Source organism: Hyla sarda, unplaced genomic scaffold (assembly GCF_029499605.1).
Source record: "Hyla sarda isolate aHylSar1 unplaced genomic scaffold, aHylSar1.hap1 scaffold_416, whole genome shotgun sequence".
NCBI classification, from domain to species: Eukaryota; Metazoa; Chordata; class Amphibia; order Anura; family Hylidae; genus Hyla; species Hyla sarda.
In genome coordinates this window covers 116249-130598 of record NW_026610431.1, presented here as the reverse complement: position 1 = coordinate 130598, position 14350 = coordinate 116249, and the positions used below count along the sequence as shown (strand labels likewise).

The 14350-nt window shown below is 46.9% G+C and overlaps 6 non-coding genes across 6 annotated transcripts; all 6 read right to left on the bottom strand.

Moving 5' to 3' along the window:
- Window positions 1–2219: 2219 nt before the first annotated feature.
- LOC130333855 (U2 spliceosomal RNA) lies at window positions 2220–2410 on the bottom strand. Its single transcript, XR_008875909.1, has one exon. It is a non-coding gene; the product is annotated as a U2 spliceosomal RNA (small nuclear RNA).
- A 2104-nt stretch (window positions 2411–4514) lies between these two features.
- LOC130333854 (U2 spliceosomal RNA) lies at window positions 4515–4705 on the bottom strand. The gene has a single exon (XR_008875908.1). It is a non-coding gene; the product is annotated as a U2 spliceosomal RNA (small nuclear RNA).
- A 2105-nt stretch (window positions 4706–6810) lies between these two features.
- On the bottom strand, window positions 6811–7001 carry LOC130333853 (U2 spliceosomal RNA). Its single transcript, XR_008875907.1, has one exon. It is a non-coding gene; the product is annotated as a U2 spliceosomal RNA (small nuclear RNA).
- A 2097-nt stretch (window positions 7002–9098) lies between these two features.
- LOC130333867 (U2 spliceosomal RNA) lies at window positions 9099–9289 on the bottom strand. The gene has a single exon (XR_008875920.1). It is a non-coding gene; the product is annotated as a U2 spliceosomal RNA (small nuclear RNA).
- A 2094-nt stretch (window positions 9290–11383) lies between these two features.
- On the bottom strand, window positions 11384–11574 carry LOC130333851 (U2 spliceosomal RNA). The gene has a single exon (XR_008875905.1). It is a non-coding gene; the product is annotated as a U2 spliceosomal RNA (small nuclear RNA).
- Window positions 11575–13664: 2090 nt separating this feature from the next.
- Window positions 13665–13855, bottom strand: LOC130333849 (U2 spliceosomal RNA). The gene has a single exon (XR_008875904.1). It is a non-coding gene; the product is annotated as a U2 spliceosomal RNA (small nuclear RNA).
- Window positions 13856–14350: the final 495 nt, after the last annotated feature.

The following is a 14350-nucleotide window of genomic DNA, read 5'->3' as shown; positions in this document are numbered from 1 at the left end:
TATCTTGGTCCTTTCAAAATTTTGCGCCAGATTAATCCTGTCTCTTACAAACTTCTTCTTCCTCCTTCTCTTCGTATTCCTAATGCCTTTCACGTTTCTCTTCTTAAACCACTTATCATTAACCGTTTCTCTCCCAAATCTGTTCCTCCCACTCCTGTCTCCGGCTCCTCGGACATCTTCTCCGTCAAAGAGATTTTAGCTTCAAAAAAGGTCAGAGGGAAAACCTTCTTTTTAGTAGATTGGGAGGGTTGTGGTCCAGAAGAGAGGTCCTGGGAACCTGAGGACAATATCCTGGACAAAAGTCTGGTCCTCAGGTTCTCAGGCTCCAAGAAGAGGGGGAGACCCAAGGGGGGGGGGTACTGTTACGCCGAGCGCTCCGGGTCCCCGCTCCTCCCCGGAGCGCTCGCTACACTCTCCTCACTGCAGCGCTCCGGTCGGTTCCACTGACCCTGGGCGCTGCGATACCGCCTCCAGCCGGGATGCGATTCGCGATGCGGGTAGCGCCCGCTCGCGATGCGCACCCCGGCTCCCGTACCTGACTCGCTCTCCGTCAGTCCTCCGTCAGCTCTCGCGCGCGCCGGGTCTTTGCGATTTAAAGGGCCACTGCGCCGCTGATTGGCGCAGTGGTTCCAATTAGTGTTATCACCTGTGCACTTCCCTATATCACCTCACTTCCCCTTCACTCCCTCGCCGGATCTTGTTGCCATCGTGCCAGTGAAAGCGTTTCCTTGTGTGTTCCTAGCCTGTGTTCCAGACCTCCTGCCGTTGCCCCTGACTACGATCCTTGCTGCCTGCCCCGACCTTCTGCTACGTCCGACCTTGCTTCTGTCTACTCCCTTGTACCGCGCCTATCTTCAGCAGCCAGAGAGGTTGAGCCGTTGCTAGTGGATACGACCTGGTCACTACCGCCGCAGCAAGACCATCCCGCTTTGCGGCGGGCTCTGGTGAAAACCAGTAGTGACTTAGAACCGATCCACTAGCACGGTCCACGCCAATCCCTCTCTGGCACAGAGGATCCACTACCTGCCAGCCGGCATCGTGACAATATATATATATTTCTCCGCCGAAATCACTTTTAAACCCATTTCCACCTTTTTTTCCCTTCTCTTCCTCTTACTTTTTTTTCACGTTTTTTTACGTTTTTCTCCTTTTCGCCTCTTTTCTGGGCGTATTATTCTTCTTTTTCTTCTTTTTTTTCGTCTAATGCATACCCCATCAGTGCAGCAATGCTTATTCAATACCGCCAGCAGATGGAGACACTGGGGGATAATTTTCTAAGGATTTATACTGATTTTTCCTGTCTGAATTTGTCGCACAGAAAGTTGCAGGCCAAATATGTGTGACATTTCTGCGACTTTAGCTTCTAGAGCATTTTTACAACATTATACATAGGTGCTGAATACATAAAAAGCGACTGTTCAGCGACAGACAAGTCGCATCGGCTGAAAGTAGGCCAGAATGTCAGTCCATGTTGGAGCAGGTTTAGATACAGTCTAAAGTATAGATCTCAAAGTCTGTGCACAGAATTTAGCAAGGGCCTCGCACCTTCTGATGCATCAGGTAGGTGCACAATAGCATAGACTAACCCTCTGTACTTTGGTCTATATTGATGCGGGACATAGACAGCCAGCTGATGACCAATCCATTAGTGCAATGGATGGCTGGAAGCATTTGTCTTTGCCTTTGCAATACCACAGAAGCAATGCATGGTCAATGTACAGCAATGACACACCTGTGTGAACAGCCAGGAGACCCCCCCCCCCCCATGTTATGTTACATAGTTACATAGTTAGTACGGTCGAAAAAAGACATATGTCCATCAAGTTCAACCAGGGAATTAAGGGGTAGGGGTGTGGCGCGATATTGGGGAAGGGATGAGATTTTATATTTCTTCATAAGCATTAATCTTATTTTGTCAATTAGGAACATTCAGCACCCACCCGCTATCAAGGCAGCTGCCTATCATGTCATGCCCTACCTGCACAGGTGTGCTGGCTACTCAAATGATCCAATTAAGGAGGCCATTTAGTCAGCAGCAGCAGAAGTCCTGTGCCTGGACGCTCCAACAGCGGCCAGACACAAGCAGAAGCAGAAGCAGCAGCAGCACCACCTTTTGTTTTTTGGCTGCAGCAGCAGCAAGGCCCACAGGGCTGGCTAGCTGGCTAGCCAGCAAGCAGGTAGCAATGAAAGTAGGAATCTTTCTTTTTAACCCTGTAAGGGGGTGGTGCACTGTACCCGAAGATACTGCCATATCGGGTCAATGCATAGGGCGACGGAAGCAAGCTTCGAAATCGGCCCCCGTTCTCAAAAATCCATTTAATATATGGTCCCCAGATAGGGGACGTATCAGATATTAAACTGATAAGAACAGATACTACACTTGATCTTAGCCAAAAGGCCGAGAAGCGATAACCGTGAAAGGGGCGGGCCCAACAAGGTGCCCTTCATGGGCACTATCACTGCTTGCTGTCAGGGAGGCTGCCAGACAATTTTCCATGCACACTCTGGGCTGGGGGGCAGTCAACCACCAGTACACACAGCAGAACCTAAACCCATACCATTATTGCTAAGCAGCAAGACAGGGGCCCATTGCACTCCCACGGGGCCTTTTTAAATGCAATCCATAACCCGGATTTGCCAGGAACCCTTCTTACTCCTCCTACTTGCATGTGACACTGGGCTTAGGATCTGCATAGGAAACACACACACAAGCACACACCTACCTTTGTTGCCTGCAGATGCCTCCTTGGCTGTCCCCAAACGGTATCAAACCAACACCCACGGGAAGCTGTAAGCATAGAGGACATGCCTGCACCCCATTGGACTTACCTGTGTGGGTTAAACCCGGGTTATTTGACAACCTATGGCGGTGATGGTTCTGCTCAGGCAGAGCAGTGCTGATGCTCCTCATAAAGCTGTCGCTGCTGTGAAGGTTCTAGGTGACATCACAAATCCCTATGGTTACATACACAACAAAGCTGGGTTGTTGTTGTTTACACTCTGCAAGGCCTGTGGAAGTGAGTGACATCATAGCACTGTAGTTCTGAGGGTTCTAGATGGATGCAACAATCTCCTGTTGCTTCTATGAAGGCCATAATAGACGACATCACCAAACAGCTCCATAGTCACATACACAGCAAAGGAGAGATGTTGTTTACACCTAGTGATGTCAGTGGTATTGAGTGACATCACAGCACAGTGCTAAGGCTCCTGGGCCTGGACACAGCAGCGGCTGCAATATCTCAACGGAGAATACGTTTATATATATGTGTGTGTGTGCGCGTATATATATATATATATATATATATATATATATATATATATATATATATTTCTCCGCCGAAATCACTTTTAAACCCATTTCCACCTTTTTTTCCCTTCTCTTCCTCTTACTTTTTTTTCACGTTTTTTTACGTTTTTCTCCTTTTCGCCTCTTTTCTGGCCGTATTATTCTTCTTTTTCTTCTTTTTTTTCGTCTAATGCATACCCCATCAGTGCAGCAATGCTTATTCAATACCGCCAGCAGATGGAGACACTGGGGGATAATTTTCTAAGGATTTATACTGATTTTTCCTGTCTGAATTTGTCGCACAGAAAGTTTCAGGCCAAATATGTGTGACATTTCTGCGACTTTAGCTTCTAGAGCATTTTTACAACATTATACATAGGTGCTGAATACATAAAAAGCGACTGTTCAGCGACAGACAAGTCGCATCGGCTGAAAGTAGGCCAGAATGTCAGTCCATGTTGGAGCAGGTTTAGATACAGTCTAAAGTATAGATCTCAAAGTCTGTGCACAGAATTTAGCAAGGGCCTCGCACCTTCTGATGCATCAGGTAGGTGCACAATAGCATAGCCTAACCCTCTGTACTTTGGTCTATATTGATGCGGGACATAGACAGCCAGCTGATGACCAATCCATTAGTGCAATGGATGGCTGGAAGCATTTGTCTTTGCCTTTGCAATACCACAGAAGCAATGCATGGTCAATGTACAGCAATGACACACCTGTGTGAACAGCCAGGAGACCCCCCCCCCCCCCATGTTATGTTACATAGTTACATAGTTAGTACGGTCGAAAAAAGACATATGTCCATCAAGTTCAACCAGGGAATTAAGGGGTAGGGGTGTGGCGCGATATTGGGGAAGGGATGAGATTTTATATTTCTTCATAAGCATTAATCTTATTTTGTCAATTAGGAACATTCAGCACCCACCCGCTATCAAGGCAGCTGCCTATCATGTCATGCCCTACCTGCACAGGTGTGCTGGCTACTCAAATGATCCAATTAAGGAGGCCATTTAGTCAGCAGCAGCAGAAGTCCTGTGCCTGGACGCTCCAACAGCGGCCAGACACAAGCAGAAGCAGAAGCAGCAGAAGCAGCAGAAGCAGCAGCAGCACCACCTTTTGTTTTTTGGCTGCAGCAGCAGCAAGGCCCACAGGGCTGGCTAGCTGGCTAGCCAGCAAGCAGGTAGCAATGAAAGTAGGAATCTTTCTTTTTAACCCTGTAAGGGGGTGGTGCACTGTACCCGAAGATACTGCCATATCGGGTCAATGCATAGGGCGACGGAAGCAAGCTTCGAAATCGGCCCCCGTTCTCAAAAATCCATTTAATATATGGTCCCCAGATAGGGGACGTATCAGATATTAAACTGATAAGAACAGATACTACACTTGATCTTAGCCAAAAGGCCGAGAAGCGATAACCGTGAAAGGGGCGGGCCCAACAAGGTGCCCTTCATGGGCACTATCACTGCTTGCTGTCAGGGAGGCTGCCAGACAATTTTCCATGCACACTCTGGGCTGGGGGGCAGTCAACCACCAGTACACACAGCAGAACCTAAACCCATACCATTATTGCTAAGCAGCAAGACAGGGGCCCATTGCACTCCCACGGGGCCTTTTTAAATGCAATCCATAACCCGGATTTGCCAGGAACCCTTCTTACTCCTCCTACTTGCATGTGACACTGGGCTTAGGATCTGCATAGGAAACACACACACAAGCACACACCTACCTTTGTTGCCTGCAGATGCCTCCTTGGCTGTCCCCAAACGGTATCAAACCAACACCCACGGGAAGCTGTAAGCATAGAGGACATGCCTGCACCCCATTGGACTTACCTGTGTGGGTTAAACCCGGGTTATTTGACAACCTATGGCGGTGATGGTTCTGCTCAGGCAGAGCAGTGCTGATGCTCCTCATAAAGCTGTCGCTGCTGTGAAGGTTCTAGGTGACATCACAAATCCCTATGGTTACATACACAACAAAGCTGGGTTGTTGTTGTTTACACTCTGCAAGGCCTGTGGAAGTGAGTGACATCATAGCACTGTAGTTCTCAGGGTTCTAGATGGATGCAACAATCTCCTGTTGCTTCTATGAAGGCCATAATAGACGACATCACCAAACAGCTCCATAGTCACATACACAGCAAAGGAGAGATGTTGTTTACACCTAGTGATGTCAGTGGTATTGAGTGACATCACAGCACAGTGCTAAGGCTCCTGGGCCTGGACACAGCAGCGGCTGCAATATCTCAACGGAGAATACGTTTATATATATGTGTGTGTGTGCGCGTATATATATATATATATATATATATATATATATATATATATATATATATTTCTCCGCCGAAATCACTTTTAAACCCATTTCCACCTTTTTTTCCCTTCTCTTCCTCTTACTTTTTTTTCACGTTTTTTTACGTTTTTCTCCTTTTCGCCTCTTTTCTGGGCGTATTATTCTTCTTTTTCTTCTTTTTTTTCGTCTAATGCATACCCCATCAGTGCAGCAATGCTTATTCAATACCGCCAGCAGATGGAGACACTGGGGGATAATTTTCTAAGGATTTATACTGATTTTTCCTGTCTGAATTTGTCGCACAGAAAGTTTCAGGCCAAATATGTGTGACATTTCTGCGACTTTAGCTTCTAGAGCATTTTTACAACATTATACATAGGTGCTGAATACATAAAAAGCGACTGTTCAGCGACAGACAAGTCGCATCGGCTGAAAGTAGGCCAGAATGTCAGTCCATGTTGGAGCAGGTTTAGATACAGTCTAAAGTATAGATCTCAAAGTCTGTGCACAGAATTTAGCAAGGGCCTCGCACCTTCTGATGCATCAGGTAGGTGCACAATAGCATAGCCTAACCCTCTGTACTTTGGTCTATATTGATGCGGGACATAGACAGCCAGCTGATGACCAATCCATTAGTGCAATGGATGGCTGGAAGCATTTGTCTTTGCCTTTGCAATACCACAGAAGCAATGCATGGTCAATGTACAGCAATGACACACCTGTGTGAACAGCCAGGAGACCCCCCCCCCCCCCCATGTTATGTTACATAGTTACATAGTTAGTACGGTCGAAAAAAGACATATGTCCATCAAGTTCAACCAGGGAATTAAGGGGTAGGGGTGTGGCGCGATATTGGGGAAGGGATGAGATTTTATATTTCTTCATAAGCATTAATCTTATTTTGTCAATTAGGAACATTCAGCACCCACCCGCTATCAAGGCAGCTGCCTATCATGTCATGCCCTACCTGCACAGGTGTGCTGGCTACTCAAATGATCCAATTAAGGAGGCCATTTAGTCAGCAGCAGCAGAAGTCCTGTGCCTGGACGCTCCAACAGCGGCCAGACACAAGCAGAAGCAGAAGCAGCAGAAGCAGCAGAAGCAGCAGCAGCACCACCTTTTGTTTTTTGGCTGCAGCAGCAGCAAGGCCCACAGGGCTGGCTAGCTGGCTAGCCAGCAAGCAGGTAGCAATGAAAGTAGGAATCTTTCTTTTTAACCCTGTAAGGGGGTGGTGCACTGTACCCGAAGATACTGCCATATCGGGTCAATGCATAGGGCGACGGAAGCAAGCTTCGAAATCGGCCCCCGTTCTCAAAAATCCATTTAATATATGGTCCCCAGATAGGGGACGTATCAGATATTAAACTGATAAGAACAGATACTACACTTGATCTTAGCCAAAAGGCCGAGAAGCGATAACCGTGAAAGGGGCGGGCCCAACAAGGTGCCCTTCATGGGCACTATCACTGCTTGCTGTCAGGGAGGCTGCCAGACAATTTTCCATGCACACTCTGGGCTGGGGGGCAGTCAACCACCAGTACACACAGCAGAACCTAAACCCATACCATTATTGCTAAGCAGCAAGACAGGGGCCCATTGCACTCCCACGGGGCCTTTTTAAATGCAATCCATAACCCGGATTTGCCAGGAACCCTTCTTACTCCTCCTACTTGCATGTGACACTGGGCTTAGGATCTGCATAGGAAACACACACACAAGCACACACCTACCTTTGTTGCCTGCAGATGCCTCCTTGGCTGTCCCCAAACGGTATCAAACCAACACCCACGGGAAGCTGTAAGCATAGAGGACATGCCTGCACCCCATTGGACTTACCTGTGTGGGTTAAACCCGGGTTATTTGACAACCTATGGCGGTGATGGTTCTGCTCAGGCAGAGCAGTGCTGATGCTCCTCATAAAGCTGTCGCTGCTGTGAAGGTTCTAGGTGACATCACAAATCCCTATGGTTACATACACAACAAAGCTGGGTTGTTGTTGTTTACACTCTGCAAGGCCTGTGGAAGTGAGTGACATCATAGCACTGTAGTTCTGAGGGTTCTAGATGGATTCAACAATCTCCTGTTGCTTCTATGAAGGCCATAATAGACGACATCACCAAACAGCTCCATAGTCACATACACAGCAAAGGAGAGATGTTGTTTACACCTAGTGATGTCAGTGGTATTGAGTGACATCACAGCACAGTGCTAAGGCTCCTGGGCCTGGACACAGCAGCGGCTGCAATATCTCAACGGAGAATACGTTTATATATATGTGTGTGTGTGCGCGTATATATATATATATATATATATATATATATATATATATATATATATTTCTCTGCCGAAATCACTTTTAAACCCATTTCCACCTTTTTTTCCCTTCTCTTCCTCTTACTTTTTTTTCACGTTTTTTTACGTTTTTCTCCTTTTCGCCTCTTTTCTGGGCGTATTATTCTTCTTTTTCTTCTTTTTTTTCGTCTAATGCATACCCCATCAGTGCAGCAATGCTTATTCAATACCGCCAGCAGATGGAGACACTGGGGGATAATTTTCTAAGGATTTATACTGATTTTTCCTGTCTGAATTTGTCGCACAGAAAGTTGCAGGCCAAATATGTGTGACATTTCTGCGACTTTAGCTTCTAGAGCATTTTTACAACATTATACATAGGTGCTGAATACATAAAAAGCGACTGTTCAGCGACAGACAAGTCGCATCGGCTGAAAGTAGGCCAGAATGTCAGTCCATGTTGGAGCAGGTTTAGATACAGTCTAAAGTATAGATCTCAAAGTCTGTGCACAGAATTTAGCAAGGGCCTCGCACCTTCTGATGCATCAGGTAGGTGCACAATAGCATAGCCTAACCCTCTGTACTTTGGTCTATATTGATGCGGGACATAGACAGCCAGCTGATGACCAATCCATTAGTGCAATGGATGGCTGGAAGCATTTGTCTTTGCCTTTGCAATACCACAGAAGCAATGCATGGTCAATGTACAGCAATGACACACCTGTGTGAACAGCCAGGAGACCCCCCCCCCCCCCCCATGTTATGTTACATAGTTACATAGTTAGTACGGTCGAAAAAAGACATATGTCCATCAAGTTCAACCAGGGAATTAAGGGGTAGGGGTGTGGCGCGATATTGGGGAAGGGATGAGATTTTATATTTCTTCATAAGCATTAATCTTATTTTGTCAATTAGGAACATTCAGCACCCACCCGCTATCAAGGCAGCTGCCTATCATGTCGCATGCCCTACCTGCACAGGTGTGCTGGCTACTCAAATGATCCAATTAAGGAGGCCATTTAGTCAGCAGCAGCAGAAGTCCTGTGCCTGGACGCTCCAACAGCGGCCAGACACAAGCAGAAGCAGAAGCAGCAGAAGCAGCAGCAGCACCACCTTTTGTTTTTTGGCTGCAGCAGCAGCAAGGCCCACAGGGCTGGCTAGCTGGCTAGCCAGCAAGCAGGTAGCAATGAAAGTAGGAATCTTTCTTTTTAACCCTGTAAGGGGGTGGTGTACTGTACCCGAAGATACTGCCATATCGGGTCAATGCATAGGGCGACGGAAGCAAGCTTCGAAATCGGCCCCCGTTCTCAAAAATCCATTTAATATATGGTCCCCAGATAGGGGACGTATCAGATATTAAACTGATAAGAACAGATACTACACTTGATCTTAGCCAAAAGGCCGAGAAGCGATAACCGTGAAAGGGGCGGGCCCAACAAGGTGCCCTTCATGGGCACTATCACTGCTTGCTGTCAGGGAGGCTGCCAGACAATTTTCCATGCACACTCTGGGCTGGGGGGCAGTCAACCACCAGTACACACAGCAGAACCTAAACCCATACCATTATTGCTAAGCAGCAAGACAGGGGCCCATTGCACTCCCACGGGGCCTTTTTAAATGCAATCCATAACCCGGATTTGCCAGGAACCCTTCTTACTCCTCCTACTTGCATGTGACACTGGGCTTAGGATCTGCATAGGAAACACACACACAAGCACACACCTACCTTTGTTGCCTGCAGATGCCTCCTTGGCTGTCCCCAAACGGTATCAAACCAACACCCACGGGAAGCTGTAAGCATAGAGGACATGCCTGCACCCCATTGGACTTACCTGTGTGGGTTAAACCCGGGTTATTTGACAACCTATGGCGGTGATGGTTCTGCTCAGGCAGAGCAGTGCTGATGCTCCTCATAAAGCTGTCGCTGCTGTGAAGGTTCTAGGTGACATCACAAATCCCTATGGTTACATACACAACAAAGCTGGGTTGTTGTTGTTTACACTCTGCAAGGCCTGTGGAAGTGAGTGACATCATAGCACTGTAGTTCTGAGGGTTCTAGATGGATGCAACAATCTCCTGTTGCTTCTATGAAGGCCATAATAGACGACATCACCAAACAGCTCCATAGTCACATACACAGCAAAGGAGAGATGTTGTTTACACCTAGTGATGTCAGTGGTATTGAGTGACATCACAGCACAGTGCTAAGGCTCCTGGGCCTGGACACAGCAGCGGCTGCAATATCTCAACGGAGAATACGTTTATATATATGTGTGTGTGTGCGCGTATATATATATATATATATATATATATATATATATATATATATATATTTCTCCGCCGAAATCACTTTTAAACCCATTTCCACCTTTTTTTCCCTTCTCTTCCTCTTACTTTTTTTTCACGTTTTTTTACGTTTTTCTCCTTTTCGCCTCTTTTCTGGGCGTATTATTCTTCTTTTTCTTCTTTTTTTTCGTCTAATGCATACCCCATCAGTGCAGCAATGCTTATTCAATACCGCCAGCAGATGGAGACACTGGGGGATAATTTTCTAAGGATTTATACTGATTTTTCCTGTCTGAATTTGTCGCACAGAAAGTTGCAGGCCAAATATGTGTGACATTTCTGCGACTTTAGCTTCTAGAGCATTTTTACAACATTATACATAGGTGCTGAATACATAAAAAGCGACTGTTCAGCGACAGACAAGTCGCATCGGCTGAAAGTAGGCCAGAATGTCAGTCCATGTTGGAGCAGGTTTAGATACAGTCTAAAGTATAGATCTCAAAGTCTGTGCACAGAATTTAGCAAGGGCCTCGCACCTTCTGATGCATCAGGTAGGTGCACAATAGCATAGCCTAACCCTCTGTACTTTGGTCTATATTGATGCGGGACATAGACAGCCAGCTGATGACCAATCCATTAGTGCAATGGATGGCTGGAAGCATTTGTCTTTGCCTTTGCAATACCACAGAAGCAATGCATGGTCAATGTACAGCAATGACACACCTGTGTGAACAGCCAGGAGACCCCCCCCCCCCCCCATGTTATGTTACATAGTTACATAGTTAGTACGGTCGAAAAAAGACATATGTCCATCAAGTTCAACCAGGGAATTAAGGGGTAGGGGTGTGGCGCGATATTGGGGAAGGGATGAGATTTTATATTTCTTCATAAGCATTAATCTTATTTTGTCAATTAGGAACATTCAGCACCCACCCGCTATCAAGGCAGCTGCCTATCATGTCATGCCCTACCTGCACAGGTGTGCTGGCTACTCAAATGATCCAATTAAGGAGGCCATTTAGTCAGCAGCAGCAGAAGTCCTGTGCCTGGACGCTCCAACAGCGGCCAGACACAAGCAGAAGCAGAAGCAGCAGAAGCAGCAGCAGCACCACCTTTTGTTTTTTGGCTGCAGCAGCAGCAAGGCCCACAGGGCTGGCTAGCTGGCTAGCCAGCAAGCAGGTAGCAATGAAAGTAGGAATCTTTCTTTTTAACCCTGTAAGGGGGTGGTGCACTGTACCCGAAGATACTGCCATATCGGGTCAATGCATAGGGCGACGGAAGCAAGCTTCGAAATCGGCCCCCGTTCTCAAAAATCCATTTAATATATGGTCCCCAGATAGGGGACGTATCAGATATTAAACTGATAAGAACAGATACTACACTTGATCTTAGCCAAAAGGCCGAGAAGCGATAACCGTGAAAGGGGCGGGCCCAACAAGGTGCCCTTCATGGGCACTATCACTGCTTGCTGTCAGGGAGGCTGCCAGACAATTTTCCATGCACACTCTGGGCTGGGGGGCAGTCAACCACCAGTACACACAGCAGAACCTAAACCCATACCATTATTGCTAAGCAGCAAGACAGGGGCCCATTGCACTCCCACGGGGCCTTTTTAAATGCAATCCATAACCCGGATTTGCCAGGAACCCTTCTTACTCCTCCTACTTGCATGTGACACTGGGCTTAGGATCTGCATAGGAAACACACACACAAGCACACACCTACCTTTGTTGCCTGCAGATGCCTCCTTGGCTGTCCCCAAACGGTATCAAACCAACACCCACGGGAAGCTGTAAGCATAGAGGACATGCCTGCACCCCATTGGACTTACCTGTGTGGGTTAAACCCGGGTTATTTGACAACCTATGGCGGTGATGGTTCTGCTCAGGCAGAGCAGTGCTGATGCTCCTCATAAAGCTGTCGCTGCTGTGAAGGTTCTAGGTGACATCACAAATCCCTATGGTTACATACACAACAAAGCTGGGTTGTTGTTGTTTACACTCTGCAAGGCCTGTGGAAGTGAGTGACATCATAGCACTGTAGTTCTGAGGGTTCTAGATGGATGCAACAATCTCCTGTTGCTTCTATGAAGGCCATAATAGACGACATCACCAAACAGCTCCATAGTCACATACACAGCAAAGGAGAGATGTTGTTTACACCTAGTGATGTCAGTGGTATTGAGTGACATCACAGCACAGTGCTAAGGCTCCTGGGCCTGGACACAGCAGCGGCTGCAATATCTCAACGGAGAATACGTTTATATATATGTGTGTGTGTGCGCGTATATATATATATATATATATATATATATATATATATATATATTTCTCCGCCGAAATCACTTTTAAACCCATTTCCACCTTTTTTTCCCTTCTCTTCCTCTTACTTTTTTTTCACGTTTTTTTACGTTTTTCTCCTTTTCGCCTCTTTTCTGGGCGTATTATTCTTCTTTTTCTTCTTTTTTTTCGTCTAATGCATACCCCATCAGTGCAGCAATGCTTATTCAATACCGCCAGCAGATGGAGACACTGGGGGATAATTTTCTAAGGATTTATACTGATTTTTCCTGTCTGAATTTGTCGCACAGAAAGTTGCAGGCCAAATATGTGTGACATTTCTGCGACTTTAGCTTCTAGAGCATTTTTACAACATTATACATAGGTGCTGAATACATAAAAAGCGACTGTTCAGCGACAGACAAGTCGCATCGGCTGAAAGTAGGCCAGAATGTCAGTCCATGTTGGAGCAGGTTTAGATACAGTCTAAAGTATAGATCTCAAAGTCTGTGCACAGAATTTAGCAAGGGCCTCGCACCTTCTGATGCATCAGGTAGGTGCACAATAGCATAGCCTAACCCTCTGTACTTTGGTCTATATTGATGCGGGACATAGACAGCCAGCTGATGACCAATCCATTAGTGCAATGGATGGCTGGAAGCATTTGTCTTTGCCTTTGCAATACCACAGAAGCAATGCATGGTCAATGTACAGCAATGACACACCTGTGTGAACAGCCAGGAGACCCCCCCCCCCCCCCATGTTATGTTACATAGTTACATAGTTAGTACGGTCGAAAAAAGACATATGTCCATCAAGTTCAACCAGGGAATTAAGGGGTAGGGGTGTGGCGCGATATTGGGGAAGGGATGAGATTTTATATTTCTTCATAAGCATTAATCTTATTTTGTCAATTAGGAACATTCAGCACCCACCCGCTATCAAGGCAGCTGCCTATCATGTCATGCCCTACCTGCACAGGTGTGCTGGCTACTCAAATGATCCAATTAAGGAGGCCATTTAGTCAGCAGCAGCAGAAGTCCTGTGCCTGGACGCTCCAACAGCGGCCAGACACAAGCAGAAGCAGAAGCAGCAGAAGCAGCAGCAGCACCACCTTTTGTTTTTTGGCTGCAGCAGCAGCAAGGCCCACAGGGCTGGCTAGCTGGCTAGCCAGCAAGCAGGTAGCAATGAAAGTAGGAATCTTTCTTTTTAACCCTGTAAGGGGGTGGTGCACTGTACCCGAAGATACTGCCATATCGGGTCAATGCATAGGGCGACGGAAGCAAGCTTCGAAATCGGCCCCCGTTCTCAAAAATCCATTTAATATATGGTCCCCAGATAGGGGACGTATCAGATATTAAACTGATAAGAACAGATACTACACTTGATCTTAGCCAAAAGGCCGAGAAGCGATAACCGTGAAAGGGGCGGGCCCAACAAGGTGCCCTTCATGGGCACTATCACTGCTTGCTGTCAGGGAGGCTGCCAGACAATTTTCCATGCACACTCTGGGCTGGGGGGCAGTCAACCACCAGTACACACAGCAGAACCTAAACCCATACCATTATTGCTAAGCAGCAAGACAGGGGCCCATTGCACTCCCACGGGGCCTTTTTAAATGCAATCCATAACCCGGATTTGCCAGGAACCCTTCTTACTCCTCCTACTTGCATGTGACACTGGGCTTAGGATCTGCATAGGAAACACACACACAAGCACACACCTACCTTTGTTGCCTGCAGATGCCTCCTTGGCTGTCCCCAAACGGTATCAAACCAACACCCACGGGAAGCTGTAAGCATAGAGGACATGCCTGCACCCCATTGGACTTACCTGTGTGGGTTAAACCCGGGTTATTTGACAACCTATGGCGGTGATGGTTCTGCTCAGGCAGAGCAGTGCTGATGCT